The sequence below is a fragment of the Phocoena phocoena genome, chromosome 1, assembly GCF_963924675.1.
Source record: "Phocoena phocoena chromosome 1, mPhoPho1.1, whole genome shotgun sequence".
In the NCBI taxonomy this organism is placed as follows: domain Eukaryota; kingdom Metazoa; phylum Chordata; class Mammalia; order Artiodactyla; family Phocoenidae; genus Phocoena; species Phocoena phocoena.
In genome coordinates this window covers 18,764,311-18,780,707 of record NC_089219.1, presented here as the reverse complement: position 1 = coordinate 18,780,707, position 16,397 = coordinate 18,764,311, and positions in this window count along the sequence as shown.

Genomic DNA, 16,397 nt, shown 5'->3' with positions numbered 1-16,397 from the left:
GTAACCTCCCTGATTCCGCTTCTAAGCTGATGATTTCCAAGTGTGTACCTCCTCAGACCCCCGCCACAGGCTGGGTTCATATATCCACCTGCTCACTCACTGGGCCACTTGGATGTTTCATTGGCATCTCAAACTTGTCCCAAACCGAACTCTGATCATCACCCCATCCCTGATCATTCCCCGGGCTCTGCAGCCCAGCAAGTGGTGCTCAGGGCAAGAGTCCAGGAGTCATTCTTCTTTCCCTCATGCCCCACATCCTATCTATCAGCACCTCCTGTAGGTCCGCTGTCAAAATGTACCCTACATCTGACCCCACTTCTTGCCACCCCCATCAGTCCAGTCCAAATCACCAATCATTTCTAACCCACTCTCCCATCTACCCTTGCTCTTCCACAGTCCCTCTGCACACAGTGGCCAGAGTGGTATTGTAAGGCTATAAATCAGATTGTATGGCTCCACTGCTCAGAACTTCCCCCTGGCTTCCCATCACACTAGAAATAAAAGCCACACTTCTCATCATGACCTCAAGATCCTGTCTGATCTGGTCCCTGCTCACCTCTCCTTCTGCATCAACACCCCCTTCCCTCCCCCGTCACTCCTGCTCACTGAGCGCTAAGCATGTGGCCCTGCTGTCCGTGCCTTCTACGTTGTCTCCTCTCTCTGGAATGCTCTCCCCGCAGAACTTCCCATAGCTCCCTCCTTCCCGTCATTTATGTCTTATCTCCTCGGAGAGACCCTCTACAACCACCACGGATAATCACTCGCTGTCCCTTTTATTCTGTAAAAAAAAATGCATAAAACCTCTCGTATTCTGAAATGATCAGGTTTATTGATTGTCTTTCCCCTGTAGAATGTCAGCAACTTGAGATCAAGGACTGAGTCTCGTTCCCTGCCGTGTCCTCAGCACTGAAGTAGAGCAGGTGCTCAGCGTGTGTCTGTTCACTAGGGAATGAAGAAGCTCCGAGGAGGGTCATGGCAGGCCGGTCGCAGGCCCTCTCTGCACCCTGGTTCTGTTGTGAGGAAAATGAGGCACCTGAGCTTCACCTGCAAGACCCTTTCACCTCTAACACTGGCTGTGACTCTCTGATTGTTCAGAACCATGAAAGCCCAGATGGAAGATCAGCAATAGATGCAAAAGAAAAATGAGAAAGATGTAATTTTCTGGGACTTCCCTGGTGGCTCAAGTGGTTAAGAATCTGCCTGCCAATGCAGGGGACACGGGTTCGATCCCTGGCCTGGGAAGATCCCACATGCCGCGGAGCAACTAAGCCCGTTGCGCCACTACTGAGCCTGCACTCTAGAGCCCACATGCCACAACTACTGAGACCGCATGCCACAACTACTGAAGTCCGTGCACCTAGAGCCCGTGCTCCACAACAAGAGAAGCCACTGCAATGAGAAGCCCGCACACCACAACGAAGAGTAGCCCCTAGTCGCTGGAACTAGAGAAAACCTGCGTGCAGCAACGAAGACCCAATGCAGTCAAAAATAAATTAAAAAATAAATTTATTTTTTTTAAAAAAGATGGAATTTTCTGCAGATAGTAAAGGAAGGAATGGGAGCCCCAGGAGAGTCGAGGTGTGAGAGGTATCGGTGGGAGAGCTGGGTTCGAATCCCATGCCCGGACCATTTACCTGCTGAGGGATCTTAGCCAAAGCAGTTTGCTCTTCAAAACCTCAGTTTCCTTCTGCGTAAAATGGCTTTGCAAGGTCACAGGGAGGGTCAAACAAGAACACATTATACAGGTTAGGGTTTCATGAACAAGCACGTGGTAAGAAAAAAAAAAATCCAGCAAATCTTTACTGAATGTCTGGAAGCCAGACATTGTGCTGGGATGTGGGGGCGCCATGGGGAGCATCCCTGGCCTTCAAAGAGGAGGATAATCACATAGACAGATGTGCGCTCATCAGTAGTGAGGAGTGGGGGTGGGGTGTCCTCTGAGACCCTAGTCTGGGGGTGCATCAGGGAGGGCTTCCCTGAGGAAGTGCCATTTGGGCTGGGAGATGGAGGATAAGCAGGAGTTAAATAGGTGAAGGGGTGGAATGAGGGCTGGAAAGGGTGTTCCAGGCAGAGGATAAAGCTCATGCAAAGGCCCTGAGGTGGGAAGGAACACAGAGAATGCAGGGCACTCAAAGAGAACCGGTGTGGCTGCAGAGATTGAGTGGAACATGCAGCAGAAGGAGCTGGGGAGGTGGGTGGGGGCCACATCCTTCAGGACCTTCTAGGGTGTTGGAAGTATTCTGTCTTTAACCCAAGGGCCGTGTGACCTCAAAGGGGCTTTCTTGGGGGAGGTGGCAGGTAATGACATGATCAGATTTGTATTTTGAAAAGGCATCTCTGGCTATTGTGAGGAGAAAAACTGGAGGGTAGCAGGGTGAATGTGGGAAGACATTTGAGAGGTTCTACACACATCCTAGCAAAAGCTGCTAAAGCTACAACGAGGGGCAGGAACTTGCATGTGCTGTGTTCTGGAGGGTAGTTTCTGCGGGGCCATTGGCAATCTGAGCAAAATGGTAACTGTGTAGACAGCTCAGTGAAGTAGCTCTGCTGTGACAAATCAGTCCTACAGAAATGCTGGCACAGAAGTTCAAAGATAGACCAGGTGTACAAGATATTCATTGTATCACTGCTTAAAATAGTAAAAATTAGAAACAACTCAAATGGACACTAATAGGGGGCTTGTTAAATAACTTGGACAGAACCATGCAATGGTACTATATAGCTGGTAAAAAGAATGAATTAAGTTCATCTGTACTGATAGAGGAAAATAGACACAATACATCGCTAAGTGAGGAAAAAAAAACAGGTTACAGAACAGCATATATATTATCAAACCATCAATTTAAAAAATTTTTACACCCCACTTACAGTTATTACAAAATATTGGCTATATTTCCCATGTTGTACAATACATCCTTGGGCCTATCTTACACCCAATAACACATACCTCCCCCTCCCCCATCCCTGTATTCCACCCTGCAACTCGTAACTACTAGTTTGTTCTCTATATCTGTGAGTCTGCTTCTTTTTTGTTCTGTTCACTAGTTTGTTGTATTTTTGAGATCTCACATATAAGTGATATCATACAGTATTTGTCTTTCTCTATCTGACTTATTTCCTTTAGCATAATGCCCTCCGAGTCCATCCATGCTGCTACAAATTCAAACCATCAATTTTTTAAGTTTATATCCTCCTCATGTTTCTGTTTACAGAAAGGCTGGAAGATTGCACCCCACTAAACCACTGGCAATCTCTGAAGTAAAAGAATAGAGGGAGATTTTCACTCTATTGTTTGAATTATTTTTTACAATGGATGTTTTTTTAGGAAAAATAGATGTTTCTTTTAAAATATTAGATGCTATAAATGAGATGGCTTCATCCATCACCACCCCACGATCACCTCCATCCCACTGTCCTTACCTCCTCCACCACCATCACCATCACCACCATCACCACCACCATCGCCACCATCGCCATCACCACCACTACCATCACCATTACCACCATCACCATCATCATCACCACCATCACCACCATCACCATCACCATCACCACCATCACCACCATCACCACCACAATCACCACCATCACCATCACCACCATCACCACCACAATCACCACCACAATCACCACCATCACTACCATCACCATTACCACCACCACCATCACCACCATCACCATCACTAACAACACCATTACCATCATCACCACCATCACCATCACCACCATCACCATCACCACCATCACCATCCCCGTCACCACCATCACCATCACCATCACCACCATCACCATCACCAACATCACCACCACCACCATCACCATCCTCATCATCACCATCACCACCATCACCACTCTCCTCACCTGCCCCACTCGCTTCACCCAAGAAGTAGACAGTTCAACACAGAGATTCTGAGCACAGAATTTAGAGCCGCACTGCCCAATAGAAATATATATGAGCCACATATATAATTTTAAATTTTTGAGTAGTCACATCAGGAAGTAACAAGAAAAGTGAAATTAATTTTAATGATCTATTTTATTTAATTCAGTATGTCTAAAATAACATTTCACCATGTAATCCATGCAAAAAATCTTAATGTGATATCTTACATCCTTTGTGTCATAGCATACCTTCAAAACCTGCTGTGCGTTGAATGCTTACGGCACATCTCAGTTCAGGCTAAACTTAACTTCCAGGGCTCAATAGCCACATGTGGTTGGAGCCTCCCCTACTGGACAGCACAGCCCTAGAGCCACACTGCCTGGGTTTGTATCCCAGCTTCAACACATCCTTGTTGTGTGTCTCTGGGCGGGTTACATAACCAATCTGGACTCACCTTCCTCATCTGTAAATTGGGAATAAGAGCAGAGTTGTCATGAAGATTAAATGAGTTAACATTCAAATGAGGTTTACTCCGGTGCCTGGCACGTAGGCAGTGACGCATAGTGTGAGCCACTGTCAGTCTTCCAGAAAACTGGGAGAAGTTCAGAGGCTGTGGTTCCACATGTGGGAACCATTGGAGAGAATGAGACGCATAAGGGCTGGTGTAGCCGGAGGTACTGTAGACTTCATGGAGGAGAAGGGAGTTTAATCAGGCATTTGCCTGGGAGAAGGAAAGTGGAGAGGGCTTTGTGGAGAGGAGAGAGGAGAACGGTCAGGGTAGACACAGGCCAGGGTCTAGTTAGGCGAGAGGGTATTGGTTGAGGGGCAGAGGGAGGAATGGGGCAGTGCTAGACAATGGGGGCAGGGCCAAAAAGCAGGCTGAGGGACCCCAGCAATCATGTCTCCAGAACCTTCATCAGAGAGATGGGAACACTGAGGCCAGAGAGGAAAAGTGACTTATCCAGGGAGCCTTGCAGGCCCAGCCGGGGCTCGGCCACACGTGCTGCCCATCGTGCACTTCTCAGAGCACCCAGGCCATCCACGCCTCTGCCTCTGAAGCCAGGTCACACCTCAAGCCAACTGAGATGGGCAGGTGCAGCTTCTCTTCTCGGCCATGCAGAAAAAATTCCTGTGGCTCCCCAGGGCTCCCATCCCAAGGTCTCAACACCCAGAGAACTGAACCAACTCCCTCTTGCCAGAGTTAATGGTGAACGCGCCTCTTCGCAGGGTGGGCAAAGAAACTGGCCTCCAGGCTGCAAAGACCCCCAGACTGTCGAAGGGCAGGAGTGTATGCCAAGGATTCAATCACCTCTGTTCTCTGGTCAGTAATTAACTAGGCCTCATCTGGGCAGTGATTAGCATGTTGGGTCCATTAGCTGGGAGCACGCTGTATGCACCACTCCTCTGGGGATCACATCCAGTTGTTTGCTCTGGGAAGTGGGTGGCAAGCCTGGCCAGCCCCCGTCTCCAGGTGACTGGCCTTGAGGCGGTGCTGCTCTGGTTAGGAGACCCAGGCTTCCCCTGGACTGACCGGTGGGCAGTGGGCAGGCAGCTCATTTACCAATGGCCTAGGCCATTCCCACCGAGAAGGTAATGGCCAAGGCCACCCAGGGGGCAGAGGCAGCTCCTGGTTTGTGCAGCCCTCTGCAAAAGTCATCCATGAGGAATGTTGCTTGCTTTTGTCATTTGAAATAAGATCTCCAATAAATTGGTCAGTGCCATGTAGGTTGGTACATATTTTGAATATCACTCCAGATAATGCAGAATCCATAGCTTGGGAGATTATCATGAATTAGCCCATCAGATGACTTAGATAGCCCTCTTTGCTTCCAGAATAATATTCATCTCACCAGTTGTTTTGAGAATTTGCTGAGATTTATCACATAAAGGCTTAGCACAGTACCTGACATAGAGTAAGCCCTCCATCCATGGAAGTATGCTGTATTGTTGATATAAGTTATTGCTCAGCTGGGTCTGCCCTTTCTAGAATATTCTATATCCCAGCATTTCCCAAAGGGTGCCCAGTAGCACTCTAGGCCCATGAGAGGCTCCACTATAAAAAAAAATTCTAAGGTCAAGTACATTTGGGAAACTGCAGATCCTTGGAGATTCACTATGTGCATTGACTAGTGAAAGATCGTTGAAAGCCTGCAGTACAGAAATAAGATTAGCATTGTTTAACCCCTAAATCTCAGGGTTCCAAATCTATCTGACCACGGGACTCTCTTGTTCTGGTAGGAGAGTCAGGTGGGTGGGTTAACATCGATGGGCATCATCCAGAATTCACTTTGGAAACATCTAGTCTTCCTGGCCAAAAACAAGATAGGATGATCAAGTAATGATAGATGATAGATGTACTTGTGTGTCTGTGTGTGTGTGTGTGTGTGTATGTGTGTGTGTGTGTGTGTGTGTGTGTGTATGTTTCATCTGCAAACTGGTCCTGAGGGTCATTTTCAAAGAGGGACCCATCATTTGTGCATGACATGGAAGGCGGACCAAGCCTTCTGAGATGTGTAAGCTCCCAGATGGACAGCGAGTTTACACCATGCTCGTCTTAGTCTCACCTCCTTCCCTCGTGGAAGATGCAAAGTGATGTCAGGTAGTGTGAGGTGGGGTAAACCCGGGAAGGCTTCCTGGAGGAAGGGAGTGTTGAGCCAGCTCTTTTTTAGGAGGGGTGAGGCCCAGATGGGCAGGGAGAAGGGTGGAGGTGAAAATGGCACTCCCCTTGAACACTTGGCACCTTCCACATCATGCAGAGCCATGTCAAAGCCCAGCTGTTGGCGCTCTGCCCTGGCTTCCTCCCCTCCCAGGTCTAGAACCGCCTCCTGAGTCAGCTCTGGGCTTCCTGCTAGGGGGTGGGTCCCCTTCCTGCTCTGGGAAGGGAGACCCCTTCCTGCTCTGGGAAGGGAGGCTTAGCTTTAGGACTCCAGGGTCCCCTCCTTCCCTCCTCTGGGGCAGGGACAATGCACAGCCCGAAAAGGACGGAGAGTGCAAGGTTCCGTGTCTGCTCTTCTCCACCAGGGAAGCATGACCTCAGCCCCGGGGACCAAACCTGAGGCTCAACCCTCTCACCATAGTCTCTCCCCCAAGGGAAAGTGCAGGCCGAGGAGGGAGCCCTGGGAGTGGGACCCCGACCCAGGCTGGAGGCAGGACCAGAGAGGGCTTGGGCTTCACCAGAGGCCCCAGAGCTGGGTCTGGGAGTGAGAGGTGAGCAGGGAGCGGCTAGTGGGAGAGGCCCAGTGAGCACAGGCGCTGGCAGGGCTCCTCCACCCCAAGCCCAGGGGAGTGGTCTGAATCCCTCCCTCTCAGCTGACAGGGCAGGGCCAGGAGTGCATGTAGGGACCTGGAACTGAAACTCAGCAGAGAGTACGCACCCCAGGGACCCTTGCCCAGGTGGAACCCCAGCAAGCCCCGAACTACCCTGGAGCCAGCCCTGACCAGGGCCGTGCTTCCCAGAAAGGGGGCCAAGGCAGAAATCACAGAGCCCTGGCAGAGGGAGAGGGCTCTGGGGCCAGCCAGAGGGACACGTTCTCTGAGTGTCTGTTAGGTTTCAGGCCCTGAGCTTGGTTCCGGGAACAAAGTAGGGACCCTAACCAGGCCTGGCTTCTAACGGGCTGTGTGGCCTTAGCCAAGCCACTCAACTTCGCTGAGCCTCAGTTGCCTCAACTGTAACAAGGTATTCCTAACCTCCCCCCACACCTGGCTTGCCGAGAAGTTTAACTGACCTAAACCTTGTGCTGTAAGGTATGTGACACCCTGCAAACAGCAGGTGCTCAATAAAGTTGCTGTGTCAACTGGCCCAAATCTGCCTCGACCTGTCTCTACATGGGAATCCCAGAGCTCTCTGGGTACCCCCGGCAGGAACTGCCCTACCCCTCTCTGGTGCTCAGTTCCGTCCTCTCTGAAATAGGGTCACAGTGCCTGTGCTGGCTACTTCCTAGGATCAAATGAGAAAGACCTTGAACCCATTAAAAAGGCCTTCCCTGGGGCAGAGAAGGGACAGCACAAGCAATGATTTTCAAACTACAGGTCACGACCCATTTTGAGCCCAATGTAGCTGCTGCAGCCAGGATTTTTTTTTCTTTGTGGACTAGAAAAAACAATATTGAGGGCTTCCCTGGGGGCGCAGTGGTTGAAAGTCCTCCTGCCGATGCAGGGGACACGGGTTCGTGCCCCAGTCCAGGAGGATCCCACATGCCGCGGAACGGCTGAGCCCCTGAGCCATGGCCGCTGAGCCTGCGCATCCGGAGCCTGTGCTCCGCAACGGGAGAGGCCACAATGGCTAGAGGCCCGCGAACCGCAAAAAAAAAAAAAAAAAAAAAAAAGAGTAAAACAATATTGAGAGCATCTCACGTGGTACGGATATGTTTTTAGCTCATGAAATCTGTATTCCAGTTAAATTTTGATATCACGTGTGTTTACTGAGTTAGGATGTGAAATGTCTGTTTTTCCGTGGGTGAGGAAACATTGGAAAGCTACTGGGAATCATTAAGAACACAGGTCTGGGGCTGGATGGATCTGGGTTTGAATCTTGACACTGCTCCTTACTCATGGAATGACATTGGGCAAGGCAGTCTAGCTCTCCGTGCCTCAGTTTCCTCACCTGTAAAGGGGGATAAAAATAACCCAGACCTTTTTTTAAAAGGACTGTTGGGAGAATTAAACAAGGTCCTTAGAATGGCCTGGCAGGTGGCTCAGTGAATATTAGTGATTGCCATCAGCCTCAGGCAGATGATAAAGTGAGGCCTCGGAGGAGGTGGCCTCTGAAAGTGGGGAAGGGGTCTTCAGCCCCCCTCCACTGGGGAAGGTCATTCCAGCCCTGTACTCCCATCTCTCAGATGAGAAGACTGAGGCCCTGAACCAGGGAAATGAGCTGGAATCTCACCTCCCGCCTCCCAGGCTAGGCCTCTTAACTGTGAGGCTGGTCTTTTAACTGCCTCTTAGGGTCGAAAGAGCACTTAACTCTGATTTTCTGATCTGTAACATAGGGCAGTAAATGATCAACCCCACAAGGTGGACTAAATGCAACTCCACATGCAAAGTGCTTCCACAGCGCCTGACACAGAGTCAGTCTCAGCAAGTGTTAACTATTTTCACTCACAATATATTGCTCAATTTTTTTTAAAGGCAGGTTCTAAAACAATGTCTACAGTAAGAGTTCATTGTGTAAAAGAAAAAGAAAAAAAGAAACGTGTGTGATCTGTGTGTAATTCCCAGGAATTGATCATTTCTACATGGTGGGGTGACCCATACATCTTTGCTTTTAGTTTGTTGTATCTAAAATGTCTAGTTCCTAATTTTTCTAACAGCTAATGTGTATCTTTTTGTGAAGAAATAAAGAGGGGCTTCCCTGGTGCCACAGTGGTAAAGAATCCGCCTGCCAGTGCAGGCAACACAGGTTTGATCCCGGTCCGGGAAGATCCCACATGCCATGGAACAACTGAACCCATGTGCCACAACTACTGAGCCTGTGCTCTAGAGCCCACGAGCCACAACTACCGAAGCCCGCATGCCTACAGCCTACGCTCCGCAACAAGAGAAGCCACTGCAATGAGAAGCCTGCGCACGGCAACGAAGAGTAGCCGCTGCTCGCTGCAACTAGAGAAAACCCGCGCATGGCAATGAAAACCCAACACAGCCAAAAATAAATTAATTTAATTTAATTTTTAAAAAGAAGTAAAGAAATTATTTTTGTTAACGTATAGAATAACTACTACCCAACTCAGCTGACTCATGTGACATGCCGCCTTCCACCGAAAACCACCAGGTGTGTCATTGTGGTTTGGGGCACCAGAGCCCTGAGAAGCGGCCCGCTTCCCATTTTCTTTTTCTCATTTGTTCATTGTTTTCTTTTTCTCATTTGTTTATCATGACAGCTGATGACTTACTGGTGGCATTCTGTGTAACAAGCACATGGCCAAAGATTGCAGCTTTCATACACGGAGGGAGGGAAGGCAGGTGGCAGAGGCATGCAGTAGCTCAGCAGGCCATAAGTCCTGGCATCTCCTGTGTACAAACTGGGGTTGCCAGTGGAGAGGGATAAAGGTTGGGGACAGATACTTTCTAGGACTTGGATGCAAAACCATGGAGGGGACCCGTGGATGGGGGTAGTGGGCAGTGAAGCAGGAGGGGTGGGAAAAAGCAGTGCGGGTTCAGAGGCTGCTTCCCAGCTGACTGGCCCTCTTCCAGGGCCTTCCCACGAGGTCATCTTACTCTAAGCGGCAGTGTGTGTGTGTGTGTGTGTGTGTGTGTCTGTGTGTGTGTGTGTGTGTGTGCCTGTGTTGGGGGTGCTAAAGGCAGCAGGGAGGAGGTGATATTTGGCCAAGAAAGGGATATGGAGTTTGAGGAAGAGTCCATTTTGTCCATTGAGTGTGGAGAAAGTTGGACCCAAAATGGACCCTTTAAAACAGGCATGTGCTTTGGTGAGGCTCTAGTGTGGAGGGTTACCACAGGCATCCAGAAATTACCCCCTTCCCAGCACCCTGGTGGCCCGTCCTTCCGTTATAGCACATTTGCTCTGCACTGTCATGGCCCACTGCAGTGCTGTCTCGCCCCCCCCCCCCCCCCCCACCCAGGGCCGTGCCCCTTGAGGCCTGGCACAGGGTCTGCTTCCATCTCAGGCTAGCCCAGCTCCGGGCACATGGCCTGGCAAGTCACAGGTGCTCATCACAGGCCAAATGAGAGCCTGAGTCTGAAGATGAATGAGGTCTGGGTGGCAAGTGACTCACTCAAGCCTGAGGCTGGGGAGACCCGGCTTCTGGTTTCTCCTTGAGCTCGCCCATGACCCGAGCCTGGGCGGTTCATGGAACATGTGTCTGGCTTCCGTCCCGTCCGCTCAGTAGGGTTAGTGGAACCCACCTCCATCTCTCTCCTGCTTGGAAGAGGAAGAATTGGGAAAAGGGTTTCTACAGAGCTGAGGGGAAGAGAGAGGACATGGGACACATTCCAAATGGACACAACGTGCAAAAGGAAGGCCGCCGGCACACGCCTGGTCACTTTGGGGAAATCAGCAGCAGCTGGGAGGCCAGACAGTGAGGAGAGGCTGGCTGGGGTCTGGGATGCCAGGTTCAATGGTTTGGCTTGAATCCGTAAGCAGGAGGAGGCCAGGAACCGTATCTGAGAAAATAGGACCAGACTCAGTGAAGAAAGCTGAGACACTGTTGTTTGGGAGGAACAAAGAGCTCAGTTTATTGTACCAGGAAAAAGGGATCTAAATGGCCGCCAGGACAGTCCTTGGAGGACACTCTTCCAGAGGAAATTTCTCCCCACTTCCTGAATCTCTGCGGGCAATAGAGATGTAAATGTCAACAGTGCCTCCTGCTGGAAAGCCCCAGCATTACAACATCTCTGTCCTGGAGGTAAGAAATAGCAAGGAAGGGGGATATGTTCTAGAATGTTCAAGCTGGAATAATACAGGCCAGTAACTATTACTGCTGCTGCTGCTTTTCTGGATTGCTGATTGTGTCCCAGGTGCTGTGCTAAGTACACCTCTTGTATTATCTCATTTAGCCTTCACAACAAACCTATGAAATAGGAATTATAATTCATCCCATTTTTCGAATGAGGAAACTGAGGCAGAAAGGATAAATTACTCTTTCTGAGATCTCAAGTTAGTCTGTAGCAAGATTAGCTTTCTAGCCCAGGTCTCTCTGACTCAAAAATCTATGGTTTTATTATCTACATTCTTGGCACGCCTGTCAAGTCCAAGGGTGATACAGAGATTTTCCCTTTGTATCACCTCCACTTGGCTGGTAAAACCCTGGGTTGAGAAGGATTCTGAGTGTCATGAAGAATCAATGATGTCCGCCAGGGATGCTGCAAGGGATGTGGCAGAGTGTATGTCAAGTATGTTTTCATCTCTGATATAGTCTAACCTACTATGTAGAGTGATTTTTTTCAGTACTGCCAAGAAAGGGATTAGGGCTCAATCTTTTTATTTATTTATTTATTTAATTTTTGACTGCATTGGGTCTTAGTTGCAGTACGCAGGATCTTTGTTGTGACATGCGGATCTTCTGCTGTGGCACGTGGGCTCCTTGTTGTGGCGTGCAGGTTTCTTTCTAGTTGCAGTGCATGGGCTCTCTAGTTGTGGCACACGGGCTCCAGAGTGCATGGGCTCTGTAGCTGCAGCACTTGGGCTCTCTAATTGTGGCCTGCATGCTCAGTAATTGCGGCCCACGTGCTCAGTAGTTGCGGCACGCGGGCTTAGCTGCCCTGAGGCATGTGGGATCTTAGTTCCCCAGCCAGGGATATAACCCACATCCCCTGCATTGGAAAGCGGATTCTTAACCACTGGACCACCAGGGAAGTTCCAGGGCTCAATCTTCTGACGTCTATCTTCGCTCATTTACTCAGTGACCTAAAAGGCATCTCAAACGTATCATGTCCAAATATGAGAACTTGATGTACACCTCCGAGCCATCCTCCCACCACCTTCCCCATCTAAGTACCAGGCATCACTGGTCTCTGTTTGCTCAAGCCAGAAGCTCTGGTATCACCCTTGACCCTCTCTCCTTTTCACACCCCATAACCAATCTTTCAACAAATCTCGTCGGTTCTACCTTTGAAATATATCCAGAATCCAACTACTGCTCATCACCTCCACAGCTCCCAGCACCATCATCTTCCCTGGACTGACATAGCAGCCACCTAACCAGTCTTGCTACACACACCCACCCTTACCCTCTACACTCTAGTCTACACTGCAGATGAAATCCATAGGTCTTCCTGGTTTTCAAACTACTTTTACATAAGTTACACACACACACAGTAAAAAAGGACAAGGAATTATCACCCCCACTCGACAGATGAGAAAAACTGAGAACAGTGATGTAATTGACCCAAAGACACACAATGGGGAAGCTGCAGACCAGGCTCCTACCACTATCCTGTACACTGCCTTGGCGCTCCCAGACGTGCCGCTCCAACTCCCAGAGCTTCCTATGGGCACATCTGAGGGTAACCCTCTCCAGAGGGTGCAGGAGGTCCAGTAAGGAGAATGTCAAGGAAGTTGGGAGAAATGGCCTTCTCTCTACCTTGGAGTGCTTCCAGAAAGCTCTCCGTCCAACACAACTTCTCACAGTCAGGGTCACTTTCTTTTGGTGTGTGGTTCCCCCTGGTGCTCACGCTTGTGAAATGCAGTTGATTTTCTAAGAAAGCTTTTGGGGGATCCAGTGCGCTTGAAGGGTGGAGGTCCCACCTGGGGCTCTTCTGACTGCCCTCTCAGAGGAGTTCCCTCCCAGATAGCCTTCTGTTCCTTAGAGACCAGAGTGTGTGTCCAAGTGGGTGAGGGCCACGCTGCTCCTTTCAAAGCTTACCCACCCACACCTTCTCAGGGGAGTCCAAATTGGTACAACTTTTCTGAAAGCAGTCGTAAAAAAAAAAAAAAAAATTAAGATTTAAAAACAGGTTTTAAATGACATGCTCATCATATAATGCTAAGTGAAAAACTAGTACCAAAATGTGTATAAAAATACCTATCTATGGACACATAAATCAAAGATAGACACACAAATGGCAGCAGTGAGTCTCTTTAGGGAATGAGATTGTGTTTTTAAAATTTTCTTTATAATTTTCTACACCTAGCGCATTTTACTTTTCTACAGTAAAATTTTACAAAAGAAAAAAAAATAATAAAGTCCTTTCTACCTGGTGTCCTGCCCCTGTTGCCTGCTGCAAGCTGGTCAGAATTCAGTGAAGAATGGGCAAGTTGAAGATTTGTCCACTGGTGGGCATATATGTGCATTCTAATGGGAACTTCTGGACACCATGCCTTACCCATGCATTTCAGAGTCCTGGCAGCGAGCAGAGAGGGAGGAAGGGGTTCCTTGGGGACCCAGAAACCTTAGGTCCCAGAAACAAAGAAACAGGGAACCCAAAAGAAAGATTATAACCAAGATTCTCAGGCAGCAAGAGAAATACAGGTTGCAGAGAGATCGTGTATACGAACATGCCCTGGATCAGAGAGGTAACTTGTATGCTCAAGATCACACAGCAGATGTTGACAGAGTGGGTTTAGTATTCAGGCCACCTAATTCCAATTCCTGGGTTCTTTCCCCACACCAGCAACCGGGAACTTTCAGAAAACTTCTGTACAAATGCAAATTAGCACAACAGTAAGAAAACACTATTGGCAAAAAAAATTTAAGTTTGACGAGATCAAAGGTTGAGAAGGATGTTGGGGAGAGGAGAATCTCATGTACACTACAGATAGGAAACAGATTGGTTCAGTCCTGTGAAGAGCAATTTGCAATATCTGTTAAATTATGAAATGTACACACCCTGTGACCCAGTAGATCTACATCTCTGTTATCTACCCCAGGGAACGTCTGCCCAAGCATGCATGGTGTACAAAGGTGATCATGGAGGCTGTTTGTCATCGTGAAAAAGTAAAAACGTTCTAAATATCCATCAATTGGAGATCAGTTAAATAAAATATGGCACATCCAGACTGTGAAATACTTTGAGCAATGAAGAAAAAAAAAGGTTTCTATGTACCAATGTGGAAAGTTCTCTACGAAGTTTTGTTGAGTGAAAAATGCCAGGAGCAGGTTGCAAAATGATAGAGTAGGACAATGTATAGAAAACGATGTATATAAAAACGACGCACAAAGACACACATGTATTTTCTATGGGTTCAGGAAAAATCACCCCCAAACTGATCATAGCAGTTACCTTGGGTGTGTATGGGTGGGGGGGAGCAGAGGAGAAAGGACAGAGGGTTATGTGTTAAAAGGAAAACGTATTCATCTATTGCGTGTGTAATTAAAAATTCATTATTAAAAATAAACAGATACGAGAGAAAGAAAGAATAAAAGGGAGGAAGGAGACCCCAGGAGGATATAGCACACAGTAGGTCGACAAGGGGGCGGATGGAAGAAGCGGGTGGGAGCCGAGGCTCCGGCGCGGAGATGTGCGGATCTGGGGCCTCATGTGCCCGCTTGGCCGCCTCCACTTTCCCAGAAGGAGGGGCGGGCCGCCGGGTCTCTGCATGCGCAGCCTGGGTCCCTGCACGCCCGCCGGCCTGCACACCTGGGAACCGCTGTTGAGTGCCTGGGGGCTTTCCCAGGCCGGTAAGGAGCGATAAAGGCAGGTTTGGAATGAGCCTGGCTGTTCTTACAGGAAAGGGACAGGGTGTTCTCGGATGAAAGCGGTCCTGCCCCTTCTCCCCCACTCCCTCTGCGCCCCCGCCCGGGCCCATCGAATGGGACAGCACCAGACTTGGAGTCCTCTCACCTCAGGGCCAGAATGTTCCAGCGCCCCTCAGCCCGAAGCAGGAGAGGTTGAGGCCAGAAGGGAAGGAGGAGGGGCCTAGACAAAGATTACGGGTTGAGCCAAGATGGGTAACTACGGCCTCTTTCCAGGCTGCCATGAGCACCTGGAAAGCCCCACCTCCCTCTACCTGTGTACCCTTAGGAACGCTTACCCCCTCTTTATTTGGGATAAAGCTCCACCTACTATAAAATTCACCCTTTTAAAGTGTACAATGTTTAATATATTCAGAAAGTCATTGCAACCATCACCACCAATTCCAGAACATTTTAATCACCTGAAAAAAAAACACCCATAGCCACTAGCAGCCACTCCCCCATTCTCCTGCCTCCCCCCAGCCCCTGGCAGCCACTACTATACTTAATGTCTCTATAGATTTGCCTATTCTGGACATTTCATATAAATGGGATACACAGGGACTTCCCTGGAGGTCCAGTGGTTAAAGACTTAGCCTTCCAATGCAGGGGGTGTGGGTTCAATCCCTGGTTGGGGAGCTAAGATCCCACATGCCTTGTGGCCAAAAAAACAAAAAAAACATAAAATGGAAGCAATATTGTAACAAATTCAATAAAGACTTTAAAAATGGTCCACATTTTAAAAAAAACGGGATATGCCTGTGGAATACAACATGTGGCCTTTTGTGTCTGGCTTCTTTCACTTAGCATAATGTTTTCAAAGTTCACCCATGTTGTAGTATGTATCAATACATACTTCCTTTTATTACTGGATAGCATTCTGTTGTATGAATATACCACATTTTGTTCATCCTTTCATCAGTTGATGGAAAGTTGGGTTGCTTCCAGTTTTGGGGCTACTATGAAGAAGGCTGTTCTGAGCATTCATGTACAGTTTTTGAGCGGACATGTTTTCAGTTCTCTTGGGTATGTACCTAAGAGTGGAATTGCTGAGTCATATCATAACTGTATATGTAACCTTTTGAGGAACCACCAGAATGTGTTCTACAGCAGCTGTACCTTATTATATTCCCATTAGCTCAGTTTCTTAACCTTTCTGACCCTCAGTTTCCCATTGGCAAAGCATGAGTATTGATACTTACCTTATAGACTGGCTGTAAGAGTTAGCTGAGATGAAGTAATGAAAGCAGTAGCACATAGCAGGTGCTCAATAAGTGGAATTATTATAATTAGAAAACCTATACGATTCTGAGCCTGTTCCTTTTGATTCCCTTCAAATCTGACTGGGCACCTACTCCACATTATCCCCATTTATTTACCTACTTCTT